Raw genomic sequence first — 13,396 nt, 5'->3', positions numbered from 1 at the left:
GAACTGCACAGCTCCCTTTAAGAATCAATCTGCCATTTATGGTTTCCAATTTTCCATACTGTAGTATGGCTTGTTAAGATCTCATGGCTAATTTTCTCTTCAAGGTTTAGTGTTCTAAAATTCCTCAAATATCTTTCTTACTGCAATGCCACTTATGCTTCCTCTTTTAATCGTCACAGAATTAAAATTTCAGATCATCTGTTCTTTTTAATTTTGCTAGGGTGCTTCTGGATTCTGTTTGGACTAAAATCATGCTGGCCAGTGAATTCCTAGATCTAGATCACACCTTAAATCAAAAAATATTTTAGACTCAGTGTTTTTTCTCTCCACATTCTGTTAGAATCTCCAAGAAAAAGCTTCACACTTATGGACTTTTCTTGCTTTACCATGCTTCTAACCTCTCCTATATTCAACTGACACAGGTATGCAACTGATGGTAGAAGCTACAGTCACCAGTGAAAATACATCAGAAATAGAAACGGTTCATAGGTAACTGTGCAAAAATATGGGAGTGATAAAAATGAGAGGTCATCTGTTAACTATGGAGCTCTGCCTTCAGCTGCCTCTGCACCACACCAGGGGAAAGCAGATGCACAATCAAATCACGAGCTAGATGTGAAGCTACGTGTGTTATTTCACGAGGATGACAAGGTGCCTCCATGATCTTGAAACAGACATATTTGTACAGGCAACTCTTCCAACTTCATCAACCTCCAAGTGAGTACATTTTTGGAGAGAGAGGGATGAGATTAACATGTATTGGTAATTTTATTATCTGTGCGTGATACTGATTTCACTATAAAATTCAACCAAGGAGAATGCAGCATTCTTTGACCTAGCTGATAAAAGGTCAGAAAGCAATTTTGAATAATAAATGAGACCTGCTGACCTCATGACCCAAGTCTGGCAGGGTCAGCAGCAGCCCTCTCACCAGATGCTGATGGCAGATATACAAACGCAGACAGCTCAACTAATGAGCTTCCCGGATAAAGGCTTTAGATCCAGTGACATTTAAGTGCTATGCAGTATATAAAATAAACTTACAAATAATCTGTGCCATAAAAAATTAAAGTGATATTTACAGTGAGGTGCAATATGACATACTTTGTAATCTTCACTGCAATGATTATTTTACTGCTTCTCCTAGGTGGCCATTAACCAGAAAATATAATACTTGACTAACATTTCCTCTAAGGTCTTTTCACGCTTGTATGGCTCGCATTCAGTGGATGTACTTTGAAAAGACAGACTTTGATAGTACATTTTCTTGGCACCCCATTCAATAAAAGTCAACAAAAATTACATTTAAGACAAGCTTGAATTTATTTTATTTAAATTCAAACCAACATATTTCTTCCTAGTGAGTAAAAGACAGGCTTAGGGTACCGTAAGACCAAGAACTATTTTCTTCTCATTGCTTCATGTACACTTCCACACAGAAATGAGTTACACAGTACATGGTTCATGAAGAAGAGAGGGAAGTGTGCCAAAATTCATTCTTTCCCCTACCTTATATTTCACTCTGCAAATGTCTTATTCCATTCCAGACCTCAGAAATGCTGAGTTTCAATATCGTGCTGGGTCTGAGTTCCACAAGCTATCATCTCATTCCTCAGGTATATTACCATTGCTTGTTTGAATTTGTAGGAATACAACTATATATTTATGTTCTACATGAATTAGCAGTATAAGGCCAAATTTCTAAACATCATTTTTGAGATCTGATTTGTAAGGAATGATAACTGATTAGGTTCTCTTCAGCTGCAAATAATTCACTGTGAATACACTACAGCAACCACAAAAATGAGCTTTTCTGTCTTTTTAAAGTCACTATTATTAATTCTATGGAAGATGTCATTTAGCCACTTACTGAAGTCTAGAGACTACATTAAAAATGCTACTGAAAAATTACTGTGCTCTATTCAGCTCTGTGTTCCTTTGCATAACTATTTTTAACATATACAACAACTAGTGTTTAAGAACTCAGAAAAATTAAAATACTAGCTGGAGACGGAGGGAAAAATACTGCCCCATTTCATTGAAGGGGAATCTGAGACACAAGGTTACATGAAGAAATATTTTCTTTTCAACTTTCTAAAGTTTCAGCCTTTCAATTTAATTGTATTCCTGCATGGTCTTGAATTGTGAAAAAGGATAAAGAATGATTAGTTGATTCAATTTTGTCAAACAATATGTATACTTCTACAATATTATTTCCCATTTATCTTCTCTTTAGGCTAACCAGCTTTTAAAAATCATATTTATATTGTTAATTTTTCTTGCCTATCTCTAAGGTGTCCTCTATTTAGGTCATAGCTTTTCAGTTAGTAAAAAAGAACATGACCTCTCCAAAAGGCCTACCTATCAATTACATAATAAATTTGTAATATTTGCAGTGTTATTTACATTCTTCTTATATCTTCACAGTACATCAGCTCTTCTGAGTGCCACTGTACAACTTTTGACCGAAATGTTACCCCTGACATTTATAGATGGAATTTACCTACCCAGTGGTGACTGGCATACTCACTAGGGAGAGAGCATCTGTATCCTCCTGATCCAGGGGCTGCCAGGAGCCATTTAGATCTTTTTAATCAGTGCTGATTAAGGCAAGTCACATGACTACCCTCAAATTTATCACTGCTTCTAAAGACCTTGTAGCTGCCAGTAGGTTGGGTAGCTCATCCAAGGGATTGTCTTGGCCACTCGCCTTCCCTCTGCACTTGTGAGGACTTTGCAAGGGGAATTACACACTGTCTCTACATAATCTATCCCAATTTTTCACTGAGTCAAGTGTGTGCCCAGAATACAATTTTGGGACTTCAGTACTGTGTGTGTAGATACCAATTAAACTCATTGTTAGTGAACCCAGCTTCTAAATCTTAGTGCATTCATTTAGGGAACCAGTAACAGTAACCAGCTCCTGCACTCTCAGCCTGCATGCAATTGAAATAGAATTTGATTATAAATATATTAAATTATAGAAGTTGCTCAAAAATCTGCCTGTAGCTTTTCCTCATGTATTTAAAACAGCAGTAGCTTCTGCTACCAAGAAAGATTTTCTTACTGCATCTAGTGCATCAGTAAAATGTACTCAGTCTTGCTGCCTTGATTTCTGTCTTGCCACTAGACAATTATGTATATTGTAAGTGTGCTAGATTTACTTAAAAACATTACATTCAATCTTCCTTAAAATGGCTTCTCTATTTCATAGCTATGAGAGTACAAGGAATTTTGGAAGTCAAGAGCTGGTCACAGTAGCTTCATACCCATTTTCCCCCAACAAGACACTACAAAGCTGTGCAGCAGCAGAACCTTCTGCCTAGCAGAGTAAATCTTTCATTACATAAATCAGCTGGACTTATGTTAATTATTTACTGGTGAAATAGTGCAAAGCAGAACAGTGCAATCTGGAATTAGATTCAGGGTTTGGAGATACATCTCTTAATGAACACCTGAAAATGTAATCCGAGAGAGGAGGACTCAAGAGATCAAACCAGTGAGATCACCTATGAGCAGAAATTCCATTTAGCTTTACTCAGCAAGAGAAAACAAATGCAAATAAGAGTGGATCTCACTATAGGCTTGAAAAGATACATGTATGGAAAGGAGAATCAGAAAAATTACTGTACCCAACTGGTACTGTAATAACAGGAAGCTTTTCTCTTACATAAACCCATCCTAGATAGGTAATAAACACTAAAATTGTTAAACAAATCTAGCTGTGTTTTGATGTACCCTCTGCCCCTGCACCATTGTAGTGACAGCTAATGCATGATGGGCTACTCTTTTCTACTGCTTGTCCTGCTTTTCATGCAATACAACACCACCATCCCATTTCAATTTTTATTCTGCACATTTATGCTGTGACTACATCCACCAAAGGATCCATTCTACCTCTGTACTCTAAATGAAGAATGTGTAAATTAGTACTGTTCACTAAAAATCAACATGCTTTTCAGAGTGTACAATATTTATTCTTCTTAACCTGGAAGAGCTTATTCCCAAAAGCAATTAACATGCCTTATGCTCTTTCCTCTCCTCCTCCTAAAATCACTACAAAGAAAACTAGAAATTAGATCTTCATCTTGGTACTTTTTATCTAAATACAGGCCAAAAATCAAAGCCCTAGTTGCCAGCTTTCTAGCAAAATTATGCTTGAGAAGAGACACGTTCACACATACCAGAACAGTTTCTGCTATCTGTGGCTTTCATTTTCTTTAAAGTAACTACATATGCCACTTTTCCTTGAAAAGATCGTTTTATTTTGATTCTGAATATGTACTATAGTTCTGCAATTTAAATGAACTAAGCAGCTGTGAAATTTCAAAGTAGAACTTGCATATTATCACAGTAATAAACATACTGCAATAATTTTTCTAATTTCAAAGAAACTGTTTCTCTGCATATAAGCTCCAAGATGTCTAACAACACAAAACATAAAGCTTTTACTTGTATTCTTGTTTAGGACCTTAATTACTATGACAGATTTTATAAACATTTTGTCATGTCATATTTTCTCAATCCTTAAACTGCACTTAATTTTAGTCTTTTGTTTTGAATTTCACTTAGGACTGGCTCACATACATACTGGTCTTCATACATACCTGTCTAAAAAAGTATTAGAGATTTACACGTGTTCATACAGATTCCCTTTAATTTTATTCTTTATACTAGGCAGCTTATTCACTGAGTAAAATCTAGTTTTCTAGGAGTTCACTGTATTTAGGGAAGCTTTCAAATGTTACCATTGCCATGGGATACTAGAAAAAAAAAAGATAATCAGAGCCTCAGGAATAATAATGGGTAAAAAAAAAAAATGTTTCTGATGAAAACAATTAGTTACAAGCACTACGAGTTGAAATTCAGTTCAGTGTTAAAGAGACAGTTTAGAAGCACATGGTACATTTATCACAGCTCCACAGACAAGTTATTGAGCTGTCTGTGAAAAACAGAGCCAAACAGGAAAGCTTTCAGCAGAAAGCAGTGGTTGAGGTCCTTGATTGATAGAGTTAGATGATGCAAAGCTGTCTGATGGCCTTTCTGCAAAATAAAGTGAAGGAACTCAAGGTCTTTCATGACGATCTCTGACCACAGATGAACAGCTACTTTATTACAGCACAGATTGAGGTTGCACCTTAGTCCATATTCTGCCACTTTTGGATGCACACGGTTAACTTTACCAACAATCCACTGTGTTTAACATAAGTGTCTGCCATCTTTATACCATTTTAAAAGGGCAGCAGATTGCAGCAGTTAGAAGCTTAACCTCTTTTTCTGTTTAACTGTGGTGATTGAAAAAATATAATCAGTTTTATCACAGGGTTCTTCTTGCAGTGATAGGGCTGATTGTTTAGGGGGAAGTGCCTCATTTAAAAGGTACAGATAAACCCCTGCTATGCGTAAGAGCCAAAACCTACTTGTGCTGCCTCCCTCAGAAAGGAACTATTTTACTTTTTCCAAAATGTAAATCCTATCTTCCTAATGACTTGGGGGTGGTTCCAATCTTCACTGATGTGATGTTACAAATAGAATAGAATACATCTTTGCAAAGCCTGAGGACAATTACAGCACATTTACTTCTAGCAGAAATCGAATACTTATCTCTGTGTTTGTGATGCTTAAGAAACATAATTTTTTAGGAAAAGATACTACACTACCTGACCAATATGAAATACCTATAGCTACCTAAACAATCCTGACTGGTGGGGCACAGTTCAGACAAGAGCAATGACTTCTATTCACAGTACAAATTGAGGGTATTTTGTCTGGGGTTCTCAGAGCTGCCTGTGATTCAAACTGGCTAAGGTTGTACTGCCTCTTTCATTTCAAAGTACAACCTGGAGACAAATACTATGACCCAGTCACTTCTGCACTTAGCACATTGACTGACACTTCTGATTTTAGAAAAGCAAAGAATTCCACAAAGAATTTTTATAGTACATGCATTTGACTCTGGGCTATATTTTAGCTAAAGTTCCTCTTAAGATTGATTAGCTGATGGGGTGGCTAAAGCAACTTTCCAGAAGTTACTCTCTTTCACTCTTTTCAAATGTGCTTTGAAGAAAAATATGTTTTCAGGTATTTAAAGTCCTTTCTCCTTAATTATAAGTCTCTTTCACTCATTGACAAGGCCAAAGTAGTGTCCTGGACTAAACAATTGTTATAGGCTTCTTCCAAATGAACTATTCCAGTCCAGTGCAATTTATATTTGAAATGCTTCAATTCATCCCCGCATCCTCTCTCAGCTCTAGTGCTCCACTGTGAGCTTCCTCAGAGCAGAACAGGTTACAGCAAAGCAGTAAACATCTCTCCCCAGGAAGAGTCTCAGTAAGCAAACAACCTAAGTGTCACTGACGGCAAAAACCTCAGTTCTAGCAAGGACAGGTTCATGTATTCAGACACTGCCTACAAGAATTACTCAGTTTTCTAACATTTTCTGCTCTGCAGTGATGAGTCTTGCTAATATCAACACATCTACTCTCCATGTCTTTGACAGCCTTGGTTTTAAAGTCAATGTTAATCGCTACTCCCCAAACTCTTTTTCTCAGAATAGCTTTTTCTTTCCATTACCTTAGTTTAATATTTACTTTAGAGGCTGCTGCCTAAATTGTCTGGTTATGGAATTCAGTGTGTCATCTATCAAAGGACTGACAAGAGGAAGTCTGCCCTGAAATTCTGACTTTTGAATTCACAGAATTGCCTAGCTCTTTTTCATGGTTGAAGTGGCATACAGATACTATGACCTTTGTACTCAGCTTTTGACTCATTTATTCTACCATTTTTACAATAAAATACACCAGTAGTTTTAAATTATAACATTTTAAACACCTCACTTGATATTATTTGGTGGGATCTATTCTGACTGCTGAAACAAATGCTGCAAGTTGTACAGGATTTTTATGCAAAATGAGATTTTTAGAGTATTATCCAGGCTTTTCCTCCTGTATCATAAAAAAGACTCCTGAGCACAGTGCCACCTAAAACTTCCTAAAAAGGAAGATGCTCTCAATTTCCTGGATTTGATACTGGTCCAACAGAGTGGAGGAAAATAAAAACAACACTGAGTCTTGTCAGTAAAGACAGGAACTGGGAAATAAAAATATATTTCAATCTTAAACGTTAAACTGATGTTACGTGTTTCTACCCACAGAACTGTAAACAACTTCTAAAGCATTTAATATTATCTCAAAGCAGTCTTTCTCTCTGATTAACATTAGGAACAGGATGTTCTGACATACTAGAGGCTGAACTATGAAAAGGATTGCTTTATTATACCTTGGTTGCGTAAGTTCAATCTTGAAATAAAAAACCCTTTAAAAACAAAACACCATGTCTGATTCATATAAATAAAGGTGTTTTAAAAACATGTATTGACTTTTCCATGTTATTAAGCTTTTTAGATGAATCCAGTTGTTAAATGGTTGTTCTAGTAACTGGCCTGTCATCTGGAAATGTTCTTAGATTGTTTTTTTGACACAATGTCCCTGCAGAAAGTTGGGCAGTGTGACACAGAGAGCACAGGTTTGCCTATCACACTGATTACTTGATGTAATAGTAAGCAAGCTTAAGTGAACTGTGTGTCTTCAATCTTTCCAATCACTTAGGGATGGGCACCAGAGGATACCATCCATCATCCATGGCCTGAAACATATGGTGCATCAGCAATCTTAGGCTGACCTAAATGATAGTAAAAGCTGCTATGCTGTTCACAATAAGGAATTGTTGTCCGCTGAATTACAGGATTGTGATTAGATTGCTAACATGGCCAACTTGATGTATAAGTGAAGTGTCCAGGAAAGATATTCCCTAGGATCCTTTGAAGATTAATTTATACCCTTGAAATGTGCACCAATCACAGAATGAAAAAATATGTCAAGGTATTTTTCTTGTGAACAAAAAAAGCACTGCAGTGGTAACAGCTATTAATTTATTTTTGGCAGTTTTAGCCAACAGAATTCAATAAACAAGGATCTTAAAGGTTTTTGTTTTGTTGCAAGGTTTTTGTTTTGTTGCAAGGTTTTTGTTTTGTTGCAAGGTTTTTTCTGCTTAACTCCTAAAAGCACCGAGTTCTACAACAATATCTTTTATAAGGGGGTCAGTTCCCCCTCACATTCTTTTATAAAATCTCAAAGAATTCTAAGTATTACACAAAAGCAGCAAGAAAAAGACTGAAAAATCTTCATTTTGTATTATGGTATTACTATGTAGTGGGCATGTAAATATACTGCAATATCATGTATCTATTTTTTAAGATAAAACACATACACATCTGACCACTGATCCCAAAATTATCAATTTTGTCTCTCCATAAATTAGATTATGCTTGTCATGTTATTCATTCATCAATTTAGGAAAAAATAACCCACACCACAGAGCTAAGTCTTCAACTGCAGTATCAACTTTGGTGTGACTCAGGGCAGGGGGCAACAAGGAAAGGGGGAGTTATTATTCCAGAGTAGCTCTATCCCTTAAACCCTCTTTAGGTAGTAAGTAAAATAGAGATAGTGAAAAGCACATTTTGGGAAGCACAGGCAAAGAGTGAAAAATAACATTATCTTATATAAGATGAGCAGTTATGTTTAGTTATGTTCTAACACAGCTATGAGCTGCATTAGGACATAACTAAAAACCAGCATACATTTGTGCTGACCATCCAAGACCATTCAAAAACCACCTTACTCCTGGCTGAAGTAAATTACTCCCTTATAAGATTTAAAGAAACTTTAAAGAAATTATTTTGCAAGTATGTCTACTAAATGCAATTATCATGAGAAGACTGGAAACAATGGTCTTCTCTGCCCTGCCAGTCTATTTTTTTTTTGGTGACTTGCTTAGCTTTTCCTGGAACATGTGAGGCAGATGTGCCTGCTGTGACTTAGCTCAGACGTTCTGCTGGCGCTTTTACTTTATTTCTAATGTGCCTGTCACCAGTGTAAGTCCTCAACCACACACAAGTCCTATTTTAAAACATTCCTAACCATGCAACTAAACCATTAAATTTCATTACATAAAAGCACAGGTTTAAAGTCATGGACTCTTTTTTACTATTCTCCAATATAATCTGCTGACAGAAGTGTAATTCATATAATACACTATATATCACACCTTGACACAGATAACAAAAGTCACTAGTGAAAGGGGGCCCTATTGAACCTTTCAAGGGGACATACTAATTAAATAATAAATTCTTTCCTCTGCAATGAGAATGGCCTTAATCTGCTAAAAATATCTGAGACATACCTATTAGAACAATTTGCCTAAAATAACAAAATGCTACTTTTCACTGAAAACACAACCTAGGACCAGTGTCTGCTTAACTCGTATATAAAAAAAGATTGCCTTTTCAGTCAAGACAAAGACTTATGTTCATTGCCAGCATTAAACTTGACAGATTGGTGAGATGCAAAACCCAGACAGCACTTCATGTCCAAAAGAAACAGAATAATTTTAGAATTAGCATATTACTAGTACATTAAATTGAGCTTGCATGCTTTAATTATGTCAGATAGGTTTTGCTTCTCTCTTTTTACACTTCTGAAGAGAAAAAGAAAGGAAAAAAGAAATCCAAAACCTATTCAGATAAATGAGTGGTAGAGAGGAAAGAATACACAGACAAGGTACTAATTACTCTACAGGAAATACTTCCTGGATTCAGGTTCCTACTTCACCTTCTTCACTAGGCTATCGGAGCATCTCCTAGTAGTGCAGCAGGTGATGTGACTAACATCCATCATATGACAACAATACTGGCACCTGGTCTTTAGGGAATTAGTGATACATATCTTTAGTGTGATATAAGTTGGATTTTTCTAAGAGTAGGGAGAAAAAATTCTTCTGCCAAAACACTTGGAATTTGACAAAAAATTTCCTCAGATACACCAGAAAAGTTTCTGTATTCTTTAATTCTTACTTCATTAACAGCAATGTGATTGAAGAACTAAAACATGATGCTGAAGCAAGACAGGATAGTTGGTGGATATAATTTTGGTCCTTAAAATAAAGCATATACAGTGAAACATTAAATATGAGCCAGCCATGAGAGAATACTGAACAACTTAAGTTTCAGTATCTGGAAGTCATGGTGTGCTGAGTGGTTCTGTGCACCAAGCAAATATGAAATGCTGTTTCTATTAATGATGCTCATTTGCTTTAAAACAGCACTGAGTTTACTTTTATATAACAAAGAGAGACAGATTCTGTCCACATGAGACAGGAAATACAAATAGATGCATTAAGCCCTCTAAAAATGTGTACGGGTGCAGAAGTGCACCCAGAGACGAACACATGGTCCATCTGAAATTTAACAGCTCTGATGAGATACACTCTAGTGGTGATGGATATATGTGTACCTCCAACTGCTTCAATATTTTCTTGATAAAGAATACTTTTCTTGGTAGCAAAGAAAGGTTTCTTTTGAGCGATTTCCATTTTTTGTTTGCTGAGACAGATGCCTTGATCTCATTATTAGAGACAAGCACTGTTCAGCTGTGTCAATCTGCTGTGTGTTAGCTGGGACTCTCTACTTCCATACTAATAATGACTTGTATAGATAAAGTAATTTTACCTTTCAGCATGTTTTTCACCAAACACATAATGAAAAATTTCCATCTTACTGAAAACTATTAAGAGCAGCTTGAAATAATTTCTCTTTCTGCAAGTTTTTTTTAAACAAACAAAACTATTAAAACATTTAACTTGTCTTACTGCCAGATAATATTAGTAATTCTGTTGGTTCAATATTTGCATGATTAATTTTATCATTTCATTCCAAATAAGGTAGGTGAGTCTGTTATTCTGGAATTCAAGGACAAACATTTCAGATATATGTAGTTATAGACCAGGTTCAGGAACTCATTCTGTATCTCCTAGAAGTTTAAAAAATATAAGATGCAAAATTCAAAGGTACCTTGCTTCATGTATCATTCAAAAGAATTCCTTCAATAAATTGTATTCCAATTACATGACAGAAAACTAGCTAAAGCATGACAAAAACTGTTAACTGCACACTGCAGATTGTTCTGCCTTCACTACTGCCCAGTAGAAACCACAGGCAACTGCAGTGAAAATGTCCCAAAAAGATTTTACTCCCCATGATAAGGAAAATTCAGACAACAGCCTGAAGAAAATATTGCCAAACTCTTGCAAACGTTTTTCAAGCATGGCAGCAATATAATAATATATTGTTCAGAAGAGAACTTCTGCCTAGGGGTCATCCCTTTATCCATGCTGTTCTGAACCACTCTTCTCTCAGAAAGGCATCCAGCTCTACAATCTTTCTGGGGTAGAACCTATTTAAGTCTTTCCTACCCTTTGTGCTCCCATAGTATCAGACATGAATATCGAACAGCAAAGAAATTAATAAAAATAGTATCAGGAGATTACAAAACATCAATACAGCACAAAAAAACCCTAGATGGTGTCTTACAAAGATGAACAAGGTATTCTGATACTGTGTTGTTATCTATGGCTGTTAGCACAGAGCTCAGTTTCAGTGTTAACTGTGACTATACACAGTACTACCTTTTCTACCACCTCAGCCTGCCTCTTATATTAGACCCATCTAGAAAATCTCCAGCTTTGCAAGAACTATTTGCTCAAAAAATTCTAGGGGAAGTGCTAGGATTTAAGTAATCTATTTTTGCTATTTTAGTCACAAGATTTTACAGGGGGTGAGCAAATGCAGCAGAAATCAGATTTGGTGTGGCTGGGTGACCAAAAAAGCACAGAGAAAAAGGGAAACATCACTAAGGCCTATGTGTTCCTTAACAGTGTAGACAACAAAAAGGACAGAGTCTGAGCAGTTAGAGATTATTACCAAACTAAAATAGTAGAAGGACAAACTTCAAAATGTCTTCCATTTGAAAGGGTTTAATTGACCCATGGCTCTGTGTACTAAATTACTCACAAGAAATGCAAGGCTCCAACAAGAATTATAGATTATATACTAGTAGCAAGTTTGAACACTGTGTTCAACTAAGAACAACAATATAGGCAAGAAGACATTCAGACTAAGGAAACAAGATGTGACAAGGAGTGGCTCCTCAAAAAAACCCCAACTAAACAAACCCAAAACCCAACAAAAGAACAAAAACAAACCAAAAACAACCAGTAGAAGATAGTCTTAGAGGAGACTAAGTAACAGGGAGTATTTGAAATTCCTTCACTCATTATTTTGAAGCCCCATGTCAGAACCGTAAAATCTTTCTAAGATTAGCGTTGCACTTGACCTCACCAAATCAACTTCTAAACAAACAGAAGAGACTAAAAATGAACCAATGATAATTTTATATGTCTGTATTAACAGCTCCTCCCCTACCAAAGTATTTAGCTTTAAAGATCTAAATAGAGCATTAGAGATTATTTGCATTCAGTAAGCACTGAAAAAGCATAGAAACCAAAATTGACTAAAGTTTATTATGCATTTGAATTTAGAATATATGTGATCCTTATGCCTCCTTGACCAGTGAATCCTATCTATCCTAGTGTTTTGGAGGAGTCTGAGATGGCGCCTTTCGAATTTGATTTTGTGTAAATATACACACCAAATCTGATTTCTGCTACATTAAGGAGTCCTCTGGTAAAATATATGATGCATGGAATGAAATAAGCTGTAGTTCTAGAATGAGTCTTTAAGCTTACTTCCTTTAGTACTTGACCACTAATATTAAAGACTGCTGGATCAAACTACAGTTTTAATTGGATATATAAGACATGATACAGTGGCATCTACTGCAAGGTAGATGCTAAAATATAGCATTGATTTGTATTCTTTTACTGGAAATATTTGTAATATGAAACTGGGATACAATATACTCATTTTTAATGCATATTCCATGCAGAGGAAAGCTATTGCTATCACCAGGTTATGCCCAAAGTACATTCTTCAAATAAATGTTAGATTAATTGGTTTGCTGTTTCTCAGTCTAAAATGAGATTACAGTTGAATCTAATTCCCATTAATAGTGATGAAATGTTGATTATACAATTCCTACACTGCTTATTGCTAATGCACACACACAAAACTGGCCTGCCACATCATTTTTTAAAATGGTCTGATGTCTAAAAATGTAATGAATTGTTACATATAGGAACTTGCCCAAGAGCACCAAATACCGGTTCCACCTAAAAACTTTGTTTTATTGAATGAAATGTTTGAGCAAATAAGAAGACCAGATAGGATAGAGAAAAAAATTTCATTTGGGAGATCATTTACTGATTCCTCAGACTTCGTTGGGAGTTTTCTGGACATTTAGTATCTCACCAGAACACAAGCAATATAAATTATATAAATATATTTATAGTTAAAACTTGCCAATGCATTTACCCCCCAAAAAGTTACCTCCCCAGCAGTCAGGCAACAGAAGTTTTCATTAAAATCTTCTGTAACATTTGT

The 13,396-nt window shown here is 35.8% G+C and overlaps 1 protein-coding gene across 1 annotated transcript in view; it reads right to left on the bottom strand.

Moving 5' to 3' along the window:
- Positions 1–13,396, bottom strand: part of WDR72 (WD repeat domain 72) — a 91,977-nt gene that overhangs the window by 20,854 nt on the left and 57,727 nt on the right. The gene's annotated exons all lie outside the window — the stretch shown is intronic.

This window comes from Haemorhous mexicanus, chromosome 13 (genome assembly GCF_027477595.1).
Source record: "Haemorhous mexicanus isolate bHaeMex1 chromosome 13, bHaeMex1.pri, whole genome shotgun sequence".
Lineage (NCBI taxonomy): Eukaryota > Metazoa > Chordata > Aves > Passeriformes > Fringillidae > Haemorhous > Haemorhous mexicanus.
This window is presented reverse-complemented; position numbering and strand designations above follow the sequence as displayed.